Source organism: Ambystoma mexicanum, chromosome 13, assembly GCF_040938575.1.
Source record: "Ambystoma mexicanum isolate Mex_15411 chromosome 13, UKY_AmexF1_1, whole genome shotgun sequence".
Classification (NCBI taxonomy): domain Eukaryota; kingdom Metazoa; phylum Chordata; class Amphibia; order Caudata; family Ambystomatidae; genus Ambystoma; species Ambystoma mexicanum.
The window spans coordinates 35,538,440-35,551,979 of record NC_090938.1 but is presented as its reverse complement, the minus strand read 5'-3'; the positions used below and the strand labels follow the sequence as shown (position 1 = coordinate 35,551,979).

General features: G+C 54.8%; 1 protein-coding gene across 5 annotated transcripts in view; it reads left to right on the top strand.

Moving 5' to 3' along the window:
- PLEKHA6 (pleckstrin homology domain containing A6) overlaps positions 1–13,540 on the top strand; it is a 534,942-nt gene that overhangs the window by 327,792 nt on the left and 193,610 nt on the right. The window lies entirely within an intron of this gene.

The following is a 13,540-nucleotide window of genomic DNA, read 5'->3' as shown; positions in this document are numbered from 1 at the left end:
TGCTGGATGGCCGAGCCTCGTCCATCTCATAGGATCCTGGATAGTTGAGCCTCGTCCATCTCATAGGATCCTAGATAGCCGAGCCTCGTCCATCTCATAGGATACTGCATAGCCGAGCCTCGTCCATCTCATAGGATCCTGGATAGCCGAGCCTCATCCATCTCATAGGATCCTGGATGGCCAAGCTTCGTCCATCTCGTAGGATCCTGGATGGCCGAGCTTCGTCCATCTCGTAGGATCCTGGATAGCCGAGCCTCGTCCATCTCATAGGATCCTGGATAGCTGAGCCTCGCCCATCCCGTAAGATCCTGGATGGCCAAGCCTCGTCCATCTCATAGGATCCTGGATAGCCGAGCCTCGTCCATCTCATAGGATCCTGGATAGCCAAGCCTTGTCCATCTCGTAGGATCCTGGATAGCCGAGCCTCGTCCATCTCATAGGATCCTGGATAGCCGAGCCTCGCCCATCCCGTAAGATCCTGGATAGCCGAGCCTCGTCCATCTCGTACGGTCCTGGATAGCCGAGCCCCGTCCATCTCATAGGATCCTGGATAGTCGAGCCTCGTCCATCTCGTAGGATCCTGGATAGTTGAGCCTTGCCCATCCCGTAAGATCCTGGATGGCCAAGCCTCGTCCATCTCATAGGATCCTGGATAGACGAGCCTCGTCCATCTCATAGGATCCTGGATAGTCGAGCCTCGTCCATCTCGCAGGATCCTGGATAGTCGAGCCTCGTCCATCTCGTAGGATCCTGGATAGCCGAGTCTCGTCCATCTCATAGGATCCTGGATAGGTGAGCCTTGCCCATCCCGTAAGATCCTGGATGGCCGAGCCTCGTCCATCTCATAGGATCCTGGATAGCTGAGCCTCGTCCATCTCATAGGATCTTGGATAGTCGAGCCTCGTCCATCTCGTAGGATCCTGGATAGCCGAGCCTCGTCCATCTCATAGGATCCTGGATAGCTGAGCCTTGCCCATCCCGTAAAATCCTGGATAGCCGAGCCTCATCCATCTCATAGGATCCTGGATAGCCGAGCCTCGTCCATCTCATAGGATCCTGGATGGCCAAGCTTCGTCCATCTCGTAGGATCCTGGATAGCTGAGCCTCGTCCATCTCATAGGACCCTGGATAGTCGAGCCTCGTCCATCTCGTAGGATCCTGGATAGCCGAGCCTCGTCCATCTCATAGGATCCTGGATAGGTGAGCCTTGCCCATCCCGTAAGATCCTGGATAGCCGAGCCTCGTCCATCTCATAGGATCCTGGATGGCCAAGCTTCGTCCATCTCGTAGGATCCTGGATAGCTGAGCCTCGTCCATCTCATAGGATCCTGGATAGTCGAGCCTCGTCCATCTCGTAGGATCCTGGATAGCCAAGCCTCGTCCATCTCATAGGATCCTGGATAGCCGAGCCTCGTCCATCTCATAGGATCCTGGATAGCCGAGCCTCGTCCATCTCGTAGGATCCTGGATAGCCGAGCCTCGCCCATCTCGTACGGTCCTGGTTAGCCCTGCCCGCGAGCCCTGAAGGAAGGACCATTGCTGGACTGCGTTCTGTTTTGGCCCGGGCTTGAGGTGCGGCTGCGATTCTTGCCTGGGTGTGTTCGGTGGTGGTGGGGGATTGGTTGAGCAAAGGGGGCCCCTGAGGGACTGTTATTGTCAGGGGGTGGGGTCGATGCAGTGGAAGTGAACGGAGCAAGGCGTGCCGCAGGATAAATGCGCCCCTCTTCCCCCCCCCCCCTTCCCCTCAGAAATGCAGACATCTGGCTGCAGCTGGGAGGGTCACTCGCTGGGCGCAGGTCTGGAGTGAGTGTGGGTGTGTGGGGTGCAGGAATGCATGGGTTGGGCCCTGGCAGCAGGGAAGGTTGGGGGCTAGGAGACATTTTTGGAGAGATGCCTTGTGTCCGCTGAGGGTATGAACGTGGGCGTTGGGATGTGGGGGTGGGCAAACCAAGCCTGAGGTTTAGGCCAGACATCTCAAGCCAGGAATCTGTGTTTTTCAGGGAGGGGTCGCCAGCCGTAGCCCCCACCTTTCAAATCGAGTCTTTCTCTTTAATGAGCCCCGCATGCAGGAAATCCCCGAATCCACCCCCTGGCGCTCGGGTTTCTATTGTGTGATTTTAAGGGGATTTGGGGGCTGGGGGTTCTGGAACTGGTTCCTTTTACAGTGTGTGTGAGAGGGTGTAGGCTGCAGGGGAGGGAGTTGTTACTGCTGGCTCCAACTCAACCAAACACACAAGGAGTTTCACCGCAGCTCCCCCGATGCACCTCAGCCCCGACTTGCAGCACCTCTCGCCATTCCTGATACTGCCAACTCTGTCAGTGCACCCCAGGCCTCACATGCGGCCCACCACTAGTGCGTGCACACACACAGTAGTGCATGCAGGACCCCCGCTATTCAGTATTGAGACCACACGCTGCTCTGCTGGTGCACCTCCACCCTGGCCCGCAGCACTGACACCACACGCAGCTCTGCTGGTGCACCTCCACCCTGGCCCGCAGCACTGACACCACACGCAGCTCTGCTGGTGCACCTCCACCCTGACCCGCAGCACTGACACCACACGCAGCTCTGCTGGTGCACCTCCACCCTGGCCGCAGCACTGACACCACACGCAGCTCTGCTGGTGCACCTCCACCCTGGCCCGCAGCACTGACACCACACGCAGCTCTGCTGGTGCACCTCCACCCTGGCCCGCAGCACTGACACCACACGCAGCTCTGCTGGTGCACCTCCAGCCTGGCCCTCTGCACCCCTGCTGTTGCAACACTGAGACCACACACAGCTCTGCTGGTGCACCTCCATCCTGGCCCGCAGCACTGACACCACACGCCGCTCTGCTGGTGCACCTCCACCCTGGCCTGCAGCACTGACACCACACGCAGCTCTGCTGGTGCACCTCCACCTTGGCCCGCAGCACTGACACCAAATGCAGCTCTGCTGGTGCACCTCCAGCCTGGCCCTCTGCACCCCTGCTGTTGCAACACTGAGACCACACACAGCTCTGCTGGTGCACCTCTATCCTGGCCCACAGTACCCCTGCTATTGCAGCACTGAGACCGCACACAGCTCTGCTGGTGCACCTCCATCCTGGCCTGAAGCACCCCCGCTGTTGCAGCACTGAGACCGCCCGCAGCTCTGCTGGTGCACCTCCATCCTGGCCCGCAGCACCCCTGCTGTTGCAGCACTAAAACCACACACAGCACTGGTGTTGCAGCACTGAGACCGCACACAGCTCTGCTGGTGCACCTCCACCCTGGCCCACAGCACTGAGCCACACGCAGCTCTGCTGGTGCACCTCCACCCTGGACGGCAGCACTGAGCCACACGCAGCTCTGCTGGTGCACCTCCATCCTGGCCCGCAGCACCCCTGCTGTTGCAGCACTGAGCCACACGCAGCTCTGCTGGTGCACCTCCATCCCGGCCCGCAGCACCCCTGCTGTTGCGGCACTGAGACCACATGCAGCTCTGCTGGTGCACCTCCATCCTGGCCACAGCACTGACACCACATGCAACTCTGCTGGTGCACCTCCACCCTGGCCCGCAGCACTGAGCCACACGCAGCTCTGCTGGTGCACCTCCATCCTGGCCCACAGTACCCCTGCTGTTGCAGCACTGAGACCGCACACAGCTCTGCTGGTGCACCTCCACCCTGGCCCACAGCACTGAGCCTCACGCAGCTCTGCTGGTGCACCTCCACCCTGGACGGCAGCACTGAGCCACACGCAGCTCTGCTGGTGCACCTCCATCCTGGCCCGCAGCACCCCTGCTGTTGCAGCACTGAGCCACATGCAGCTCTGCTGGTGCACCTCCATCCCGGCCCGCAGCACCCCTGCTGTTGCGGCACTGAGACCACATGCAGCTCTGCTGGTGCACCTCCATCCTGGCCACAGCACTGACACCACATGCAGCTCTGCTGGTGCACCTCCACCCTGGCCCGCAGCACTGAGCCACACGCAGCTCTGCTGGTGCACCTCCATCCTGGCCCGCAGCACTGACACCACACGCAGCTCTGCTGGTGCACCTCCACCACGGGCCTGCAGCACTGACACCACACACAGCTCTGCTGGTGCACCTCCATCCTGGCCCACAGTACCCCTGCTGTTGCAGCACTGAGACCGCACACAGCTCTGCTGGTGCACCTCCATCCTGGCCTGAAGCACCCCCGCTGTTGCAGCACTGAGACCGCCCGCAGCTCTGCTGGAGCATCTCCATCCTGGCCAACAACACTGAGACCACACACAACTCTGCTGGTGCACCTCCACCCTGGCCCACAGCACTGAGCCACACGCAGCTCTGCTGGTGCACCTCCACCCTGGACGGCAGCACTGAGCCACACGCAGCTCTGCTGGTGCACCTCCATCCTGGCCCGCACCACCCCTGCTGTTGCAGCACTGAGCCACATACAGCTCTGCTGGTGCACCTCCATCCTGGCCCGCAGCACCCCTGCTGTTGTGGCACTGAGGCCACATGCAGCTCTGCTGGTGCACCTCCATCCTGGCCACAGCACTGACACCACATGCAGCTCTGCTGGTGCACCTCCACCCTGGCCGGCAGCACTGAGCCACACACAGCACTGCTGGTGCACCTCCATCCTCTCCCGCAGCACCCCTGCTGTTGCAGCACTGAGACCACAAACAGCTCTGTTGGTGCACATCCAGCCTGGCCCGCAGCACCACTGCTGTTGCAGCACTGAGCCACACGCAGCTCTGCTGGTGCACCTCCATCCTGGCCCGCAGCACCCCTGCTGTTGCAGCACTGAGACCACACACAGATCTGCTGGTGCACCTCCACCCTGGCCCGCAGCACCACTGCTGTTGTCGCACTGTGACCACACGCAGATCTGCTGGTGCACCTCCACCCTGGCCTGCAGCACTGAGCCACACGCAGCTCTACTGGTGCACCTCCATCCTGGTCCGCAGCACTGAGACCACACACAGCTCTGCTGGTGCACCTCCACCCTGGCCCGCAGCACCCCTGCTGTTGCAGCTCTGAAACCACACACAGCGCTGCTGTTGCAGCACTGAGACCGCACGCAGCTCTGCTGGTGCACCTCCATCCTGGCCAACAACACTGAGACCACACACAACTATGCTGGTGCACCTCCACCCTGGCCCGCAGCACTGAGCCACACGCAGCTCTGCTGGTGCACCTCCATACTGGCCCGCAGCACCCTTGCTGTTGCAGCACTGAGCCACACGAAGCTCTGCTGGTGCACCTCCATCCTGGCCCGCAGCACCCCTGCTGTTGCGGCACTGAGACCACATGCAGCTCTGCTGGTGCACCTCCATCCTGGCCGCAGCACTGACACCACATGCAGCTCTGCTGGTGCACCTCCACCCTGGCCCGCAGCACTGAGACCACACGCAGTCTGCTGGTGCACCTCCACCCTGGCCTGCAGCACTGACACCACACGCAGCTCTGCTGGTGCACCTCCACCCTGGCCCGCAGCACTGTGCCACACGCAGCTCTGCTGGTGCACCTCCATCCTCTCCCGCAGCACCCCTGCTGTTGCAGCACTGAGACCACAAACAGCTCTGTTGGTCCACCTCCAGCCTGGCCCGCAGCACCACTGCTGTTGCAGCACTGAGCCACACGCAGCTCTGCTGGTGCACCTCCATCCTGGCCCGCAACACCCCTGCTGCTTCGGCACTGAGACCACACGCAGATCTGCTGGTGCACCTCCACCCTGGCCCGCAGCACCACTACTGTTGTCGCACTGTGACCACACGCAGATCTGCTGGTGCACCTCCCCCCTGGCCCGCAGCACTGAGCCACACCCAGCTCTGCTGATGCACCTTCATCCTGGCCCGCAGCACTGAGACCACATGCAGATCTGCTGGTGCACCTCCACCCTGGCCCGCAGCACTGAGCCACACACAGCTCTGCTGGTGCACCTCCACCCTGGCCCGCAGCACTGCGCCACACGCAGCTCTGCTGGTGCACCTCCATCCTGGCCCGCAGCACCCCTGCTATTGCAGCACTGACACCACAAGCAGCTCTGCTGGTGCACCTCGACCCTGGCCCACACACCTCTGCTGTTGCAGCACTGAGACCGCCGCAGCTCTGCTGGTGCACCTCCATCCTGGCCCGCAGCACTGACACCACACGCAGCTCTGCTGGTGCACCTCCAGCCTGGCCCTCTACACCCCTGCTGTTGCGGCTCTGAGACTGCACGCAGCTCTGCTGGTGCCCCTCCATCCTGGCCCACAGCACCTCTGCTGTTGCAGCACTGAGACCGCTGCAGCTCTGCTGGTGCACCTCCATCCTGGCTCGCAGCACTGACACCACACGCAGCTCTGCCGGTGCACCTCCAGCCTGGCCCTCTGCACCCCTGCTGTTGCGGCTCTGAGACTGCACGCAGCTCTGCTGGTGCACCTCCATCCTGGCCTGCAAATCAAATTTAGCCTTGATAAAGACCCACAAGATCTAAACACGTGTCGGCTGACCACTACTAGCACTAAATTTGATTTGATTTGTGTGGCCCCGGAGGGGGTCCCATTTTTGGTCTGAGTCGGTCCTGTGTTTTCACAGCTATGGTCCTCGGTGGGTCTATGGTTTGAAGTCTCGGTGGAGCGGGTCTATGCTTGATGACTGTGCTTGTTTTATATGTTACCGTTTGGTGCCGAGGCCACATGCGCAGTGTGCAGAGCTGCTAGCCCAGCCCAGCACGTGTCGGCTCAACACTACTAGGACTATGAGTCCACACTAAAATAATAAATAAACCTGCATAAACCTCTACTTTTCCGAAATTCCAATTGCAAGGTTCCATGATTCTTTCCGCAATCATACAAAAGTGGTGTGGTCTTCACCTCAGCAAAACCTGTGACCTTGCATAAACATTTTTGGCAACACAAAATAACCAGAGGTTAGCGCGGGAGTGTTCAAAATCTAGGACCCGAGTCTCTTATATTTAGATAAATCATTATCGCTCACGTGGTCACCTGAAAGCAGGCGGGTTCTCCTAAGGGGGGGCGTCCCCCAGTTAAATCGAACATCTAGAATGAATAGCCGGTGGGCTGTGGCCTATTTTATTTGTGCGCGTAAACTATGTGTGTCCTGCACTGGAGGTGGTAGGACCGCCTGGTCGCGGGAGCCCTCCGAAGATCCCAAACCCACCCCCCCCCCCCCGCACTCCCTCTCCACGCCACGCAACTCCTTAGTATTTCCCCTCCTCAGGGGAAGCCAGTTACAGGGAATGGGTCTTGTGGCCCCCACCAGCGCCCTGGAGCTTTCTGGTAGTAGAGTCGTGTGCACGGTGGTGTGTAAGACTGGGTCTCATGACCTCAGCCGACCCCCCTGGAGTGTGCCCATACAGTCGTGGCATCCTGTGTGTTGTGTGTGTATATAGGGCTGCGTTTGTGTTGGGAGACGTGTAGGACATGCAGGAAGGTTTAATGCTTGGGAGTGGCCGGTGGAGTTCTGAGGTTGTGTTTCATATGGTGTGTGGTCCGGGCTTTAAGTGTCCCGGAGCTCAAGGCAGCAGGGTGCAAAATGTGCTCTTCCGCCTAGTAAAGACCGGATTCTAGGACAGTTGCCCACTAGATGACGCCATCAGAACATGTTTAGATTCAGATGATCAGTTTCAGACCCTTGGAATTCGATTATTTGTTTTTTTAATCCTCTGAAGGGAAAATATAGCATATGAATAAGTTGTATAATGTTTGCAACATATTGTAGTGAAGTTGTGCTGGTAGAATGATTTAAAAAAATTACCCCATAAGAATAATTATCCTGTTGGCTGCGCGTGATCCTGCAGGCAGGGAATTAGAACTAGAGGAGGGCGCGCCTGGCGAGGTCTGGGCCGGCCCGGGCTCCAATGGGGGCTCCAGCCGGACCCTCCTTTCGGGCCGGTACCCTCGGATGCTACAGGCACCACCAAGACTGCCCAGTGCACAGCCCAAAAAAAAAGGGCATTTCTTTCAGTTGTGCCTGTGCCGTGCGACCAAAATAAAAAGAAATGGCCATATATGAAAAAAAATAAACCTGATCCTGATGGTGGCTCGCCAGGGCAGTGTTTTCTTTTTTCCCTTTTTCTGGGGGAGCCAGGTATTTCATGGGCTCGGCCTGTGGTGGGCTCCTAGAGCCAGGCCCGACCCCTGGGCTCCTCCTTGGCTGGGCCCTACCCATGAATCCCTGGCTCCCCCAGCTCTAATTAGAAGTGTGTGAGGAATTCGACCATTCGCACGGGGAGTGTGAGCTCATCTGGGCTTTTTGATATTTGTTAAAGAAATTGAATGATGGGAGATCAACCTCAGAAAATGTGTGGGGCTAAACCGCACACATTTTCCTATGCTCACCATACAACAAAAACATAGATCTATGTACTCTTGGTGGTGTGAGGGGGGCACAGCCAAAAGGCGCAGTCCTCCCTGTCAGATTTAGTTGGAATGTGACAGCCAGTATTACATGAAAGCATTAAGAGGAGGAGGAGGGCAACACCTTCCTCCTCGCATGGCCAGCCTAATTAAATATCAAAGGGTCCATGGATCCACCCAGTCCATTCTCAGTCTGCTGGTGGTGGTGCATACTGATGACAGTTAATTGAAGCAGGCCTGCGGGAGGCCTAGTCGCAGAGCTGACAAAGGGGACAGGAAACCCAACAGCTTTTTCATCTGCATCTGTGTCAACCTGAAGTCAAATCCCACCCTTTAGCATGAAGCGCAGTGAATGTCATGTCTATGACAACTGTTTACAGTTGGCAACCCCTGCAGGAGGACCCCCTTTAAAGGGAAGAAGTATGTGATTTGATGGAGACAGAAAGTCTGGTCTCACCACATCTTCAAGGGGCACCTGCTGCTTTAATCAGGAACCACAGAGAGCTCAATTAACCATAGAGACCCTTTGAACCACAACCTACAGGAAGATGGGTGGGACTCAGTAGTACGTGTTTTCACCCTGTTACCTTTCCTGTTGCAAAGCACTCTCCCGCATAACAGAAGATTGTTGATGGGGACCCAGCATTGGTTAATTAAGGTGTGCTTAGTCTGCACCAATCGCTGTGGCCCATTTGGCTTTAAAAGAGGGTTGAACCCCTCTTTTGTCAGATCATCTGAAGACTTTACAAGGAGTAACAAGAAGGACTAATTTGGACCCTTGCTGAAGGAGCAGTCTGCCGGACAGCATCGGCCAGTGAAGGAAGGCCACGATTTCCAAGAGGGAAGCAAAATCCCTCCCCTAAGCATCTCCCAGGGAACAGAGGGAAGGATGAATCCAGAGGACCCTCCAACAGTTCCAGAACCGGCATCCAGCCATCACACAGCGAGCCTTGCTAGGTTCTGCAGCAAGATTCCTAGTTGGGAAGTGCCAGAGAATCTCTGATACGAAAGAAGGACAAGGCCATTGCCTGCAATACTCTCCTCAGCTTTGGGCCATCCACCTTAAAGGACGACACAAGCCCAGCGAAGAAGCTAGGAGTGCACCAACAAGCATTAATCAGCGTTCACCTTAAGGACATAGTCGAGCCCCTCGAACTGCAACCGGCTGCACCCCTGACTGTTGTCATGCTGCAGTCTCTCACGCCATCAGAGATGCCTCGACCAGTTCATCAGATCCACAAAAAAGCAGCGAGACAATGATTCTTGATCACGAGCCGCTGTGTAGGCCAGCTTGCATGCGTACATCCAACCTCGATCGCCGAACTGCCTGCCGCCTGATACCTGCAGCTGTCTCTTTTCTTGAACTCTGTCGCAGAATCTGAAAAGCACCCTGAAACCCACGTGACGCTGTCGAGCACCAAGGACATCTACAAGCACAAGGTACATTTTGGTTCTGTCTCCCTGGTCCTCCTACGAAGGCCCCTAGTGACATTTTATGACCCATTGCTCCCTTTGTGCTGAAACCAAGTACCCTTGAACTATTGTGATTAATTACTTTACCAACTACCCTCCTGTCAGTATCCAGAGTGCATCCCCTTTCCTTCTAGAAATTGTCTGTCCTCTGCATTCCTTTACAAGGTGGTAGTATTTTGAGGTGTACTAGAGCGGTCTGTTGTGATAATAATAGTACTTTGAATCTCTAGTCTGCCCGTTGCTCACCACCTTTGTCAAAGAATCTACATTCTTTCACTCCTTGCAATCTGGTTTACGTCCAGGTTGGGTAACCGAGAGTGTCTTGGTTTCTGTTATGGACGACCTAGCACAGACCCATGACAAAGGCGGTATTAGTGCTCCTTTTGCTGCTCGATCTGTTGGCCGCCTTTGACACCATAGATCATGGAATCCTACTGGGTCGCCTAGCCGGAGCCGGCATCTTGGGCCTCGTCCTGGCTTGGTTCACCTCTGTTCTCACAGATCGTCATCAAACCCTCTCACTTCCTCCTTTCCTCTCTGTGGTGGCTGATCTTTCCTCTGGTGTCCCCCAAGGGTCTGCTATCGCCCCGGTCTTCTTCAACGTGTACATTCAACCACTGACAAAATTAATCTTCTCCCACGGCTTGGTCTGCTAATCTTATGTAGACGATACTCAGATCGGTATCAAGTAATAATATCCCCATATATATGGTCGCCGTAAATAATATCGCCGGGAAAATGTTGTGGCGATATTATTTGGGTGACCATATATATGGGGGCAGGGGCAAAAAAAAAAAAAAAGTTGGGGGTTGCGGGGGTGTCCCCCGCATGTTCCATGCAATAATGTCGCCACAAAAAACGGCCATTTTTCAGCGATATTTTTGCATGGCGAGATTTTTGTGGCGACATTATTACATGGAACCCTTAGATCGTGGTGCACTTGGACATGTCCGTCCATGAGTCGGCGGCTAGGTTCCAGGTGTACCTTGAGGCTGTGGGAGAATGGATGCAGAACAACTGGCTTAAGTTGTATGGAGACAAGACCAAGTGTTTGTAGCAGGCCCCTGCACGGCCTCTTCTCTCTGGATCCCTGATTTCTGGCACCCCTCTCTTGGCCCATTTCCTAAGCCAGTCACTTCTGAGTGAAACTCTCTTATTCCCTGTCTATGGAACCCCAGGTTAGCGCTGTCTGTCAACAGGGCCATTTTCAACTCAAACACCTACGTTGGGTTCTGCCTTTTATTCCTGTGCACTTTCACGCACCCTTGGCGTCTACTCTTGTCTCTTCCTCTATTGACTATTGCAATTCTCTCTTTTTAGCTCAACCTGCTTCTATCCTGCAGCGGCTTCAGGTTCTTCAAAACTGTGCCGCACGGTTAGCCACAGCTACTCCCCGTTGCGGCCATAGCTCTCCGATTCTAACCCAACTTCACTTGCTCCCTGTGGTCAAAAGCATCCACTTTAAGTCTTTATGTCTGGTTCACCCTGCCTTCTATGGATGCGGGCAGAATACCTTCAGGCTAAATTTCAGCCCTATGTTCCTAGACGGGCCCTACGCACGGCCGATTCCCATCTACTACCACCCGTTTCAGTAGTGAACTATTCCTGCATTGGGGGCTGTGCTTTTCCATTGCAGCGGCCGGCCTCCGGAACTCCTTACCCCGTTCTCTTAGACTCCTCCAATCATCTTGCCTTTTGCAAAGCCCTGAAGACTCGGCTCCTTTAGCCTTCTCAGCTAAGCGTCCAATCTTAGCGCCAAGATGCCCTTGGGCAAACGCTGTGCTTTATAAATGCCCATCAAATCAAATAATAATAAAGTAGATATGTTTATACAACCATGACTGGAAACTCCCTTTTATCATTGGGTAATAATTGTATTTTCACTGCAACTAAATCAGCGACCTTGCAGAGATAAGCCTGCCGTCCCGTCCATGTTATAAAAATTGGACAAGGAGGTCTTATAATTGACTTGTGTTCCAATCTGTTTGGATCCCTTCTGGTGTACTAGAGGTGTGCGGCTGATTGATGGTTTAGAATCCGATATTCATCCCAGGACCACTCATGGCCCGGAAGTTGATTGGTCACAGTGGGACAACCTCTGTAACTGAAAACTTTAAAAGGCGGTTTGGGTCATTTGGGTCCAGAGTGGAGGTGAGTGAGCATTGAGTTGGGGGAGGGGCCAGGATTGGTGATCTCATGAAGGGCTGGGTGTTCCCGGCTGTTAAACTTTCATCCCATTGGATAGGCATATGTGTCCCCCACTTACTAACTTTCCTGCTGAAAATTGACAGAAGCGAGGTGGGGGAGTGGGAATAGGACAAACAGGGCTCAAGTCCTAAAATAAAAGTGGGGGCTCTGACATCACGGGCAGTGAACATAAAGTGAAATAAATTGATAGATTTAACTTTAGGGTGACTTTTCCAACTCAGAAAGTGTACAGGACAAATGAGCATTTGCCAAGGAACCATGTTTTCTTGAAATAATTATTGCTAAATTGAAAGCTATGCAATTTTTGGTTTGAAAATGTATACGAAAACATATCCTGTACAGCAAAGAGTCAATAGAAGTGTTATACAGCTACTAACTTGAACATTCTTGTGGTCTCAGAGTTAAGTTTCTTGTCTTGAAACTGCACGACCTGGGTTCAAATCCCGGACACGGCTCTGGTCAGAGCGCTTTTTTAAAAAGGTTTTTATTCATTGAAAACGCACAGGGAGGATGACGCCGCCTTCTGAAAAAAGTAGGCTAATGCCGACCACCCTTGTGGTCCCTCGACTTGAGCCGCCAGGACAAAGTTTAGAGAAACAGATAGTGGCCACGGCCTTCGTCTGTGCCCACTGTAGTTTCTAAATCTCTTGCTAGCCTCTGGCCATGGCCATGGCCAAGGCCAAGGCCAGTGGCCGCTGCTTTCAGCCATGTCCCCTTTCTATTACTTTTACATAAAAGGTGACGGCCTTCGGCCGTGCCCACTGTATGTTTGACAACACTACCCGGCCTGACCTCACTGTAGCAGTATAAATATCCTTTTTATTAATTTTTTGGTTGGACTTTCTCCCCATAACCGCGGCTATAATACTGATGTACTACATATAGCCCCGATTATTGTGAAAACCGCAGAGGACATTTTTTTTCTCCCTGGGCCTGCACACACTCAAGTGCCCCTCTCCTTATGGCAAGGCCCTCCCACCCTCACAAACTCCTATTTGGCTCCCTAGCCCTTTCCCATACCCTTTCAAACACTTGTTCCGTAAGGTGCACTGCGATTGTCACTGAGTGGGACTATCGGAAAACGTTTGTGCCACAAACTCTGTCCCCAGCCCACCTCCAATTACACATGGTGCCCTCTTCCCTCCCCACCCCCCAACTCTAGCCTGATGCCATTTCATATTTTTTCTGCCTCCAAATAACACTTTGCTGGTTTTCGTTTTTCTGAAATTCATGGATATTGCCGCGGCTATTTCTCGCATTGGAAAAGTTAAAAAAGATGGCGTCTTTCATTTCTGAAAAGCCCCTGCAGCAATGCATCATGGGTCTATCACCATTTTTTAAGAGAAGGGGGCACCCCGTTCTCTGTCCAATATTTTTAAAACTACTGGACACAATAACCACAAAAGGATCACAAGTCAACGCTTCATGTCCAAGTTGTTTCAGAAGTGAGGAAAAATCCAGCCAGTGGTTTAGGCCGTGCACTGGAGCAGAAATCCATCCAGTGGTTTAGGCCGTGCACTGGAGCAGAAATCCATCCAGTGGT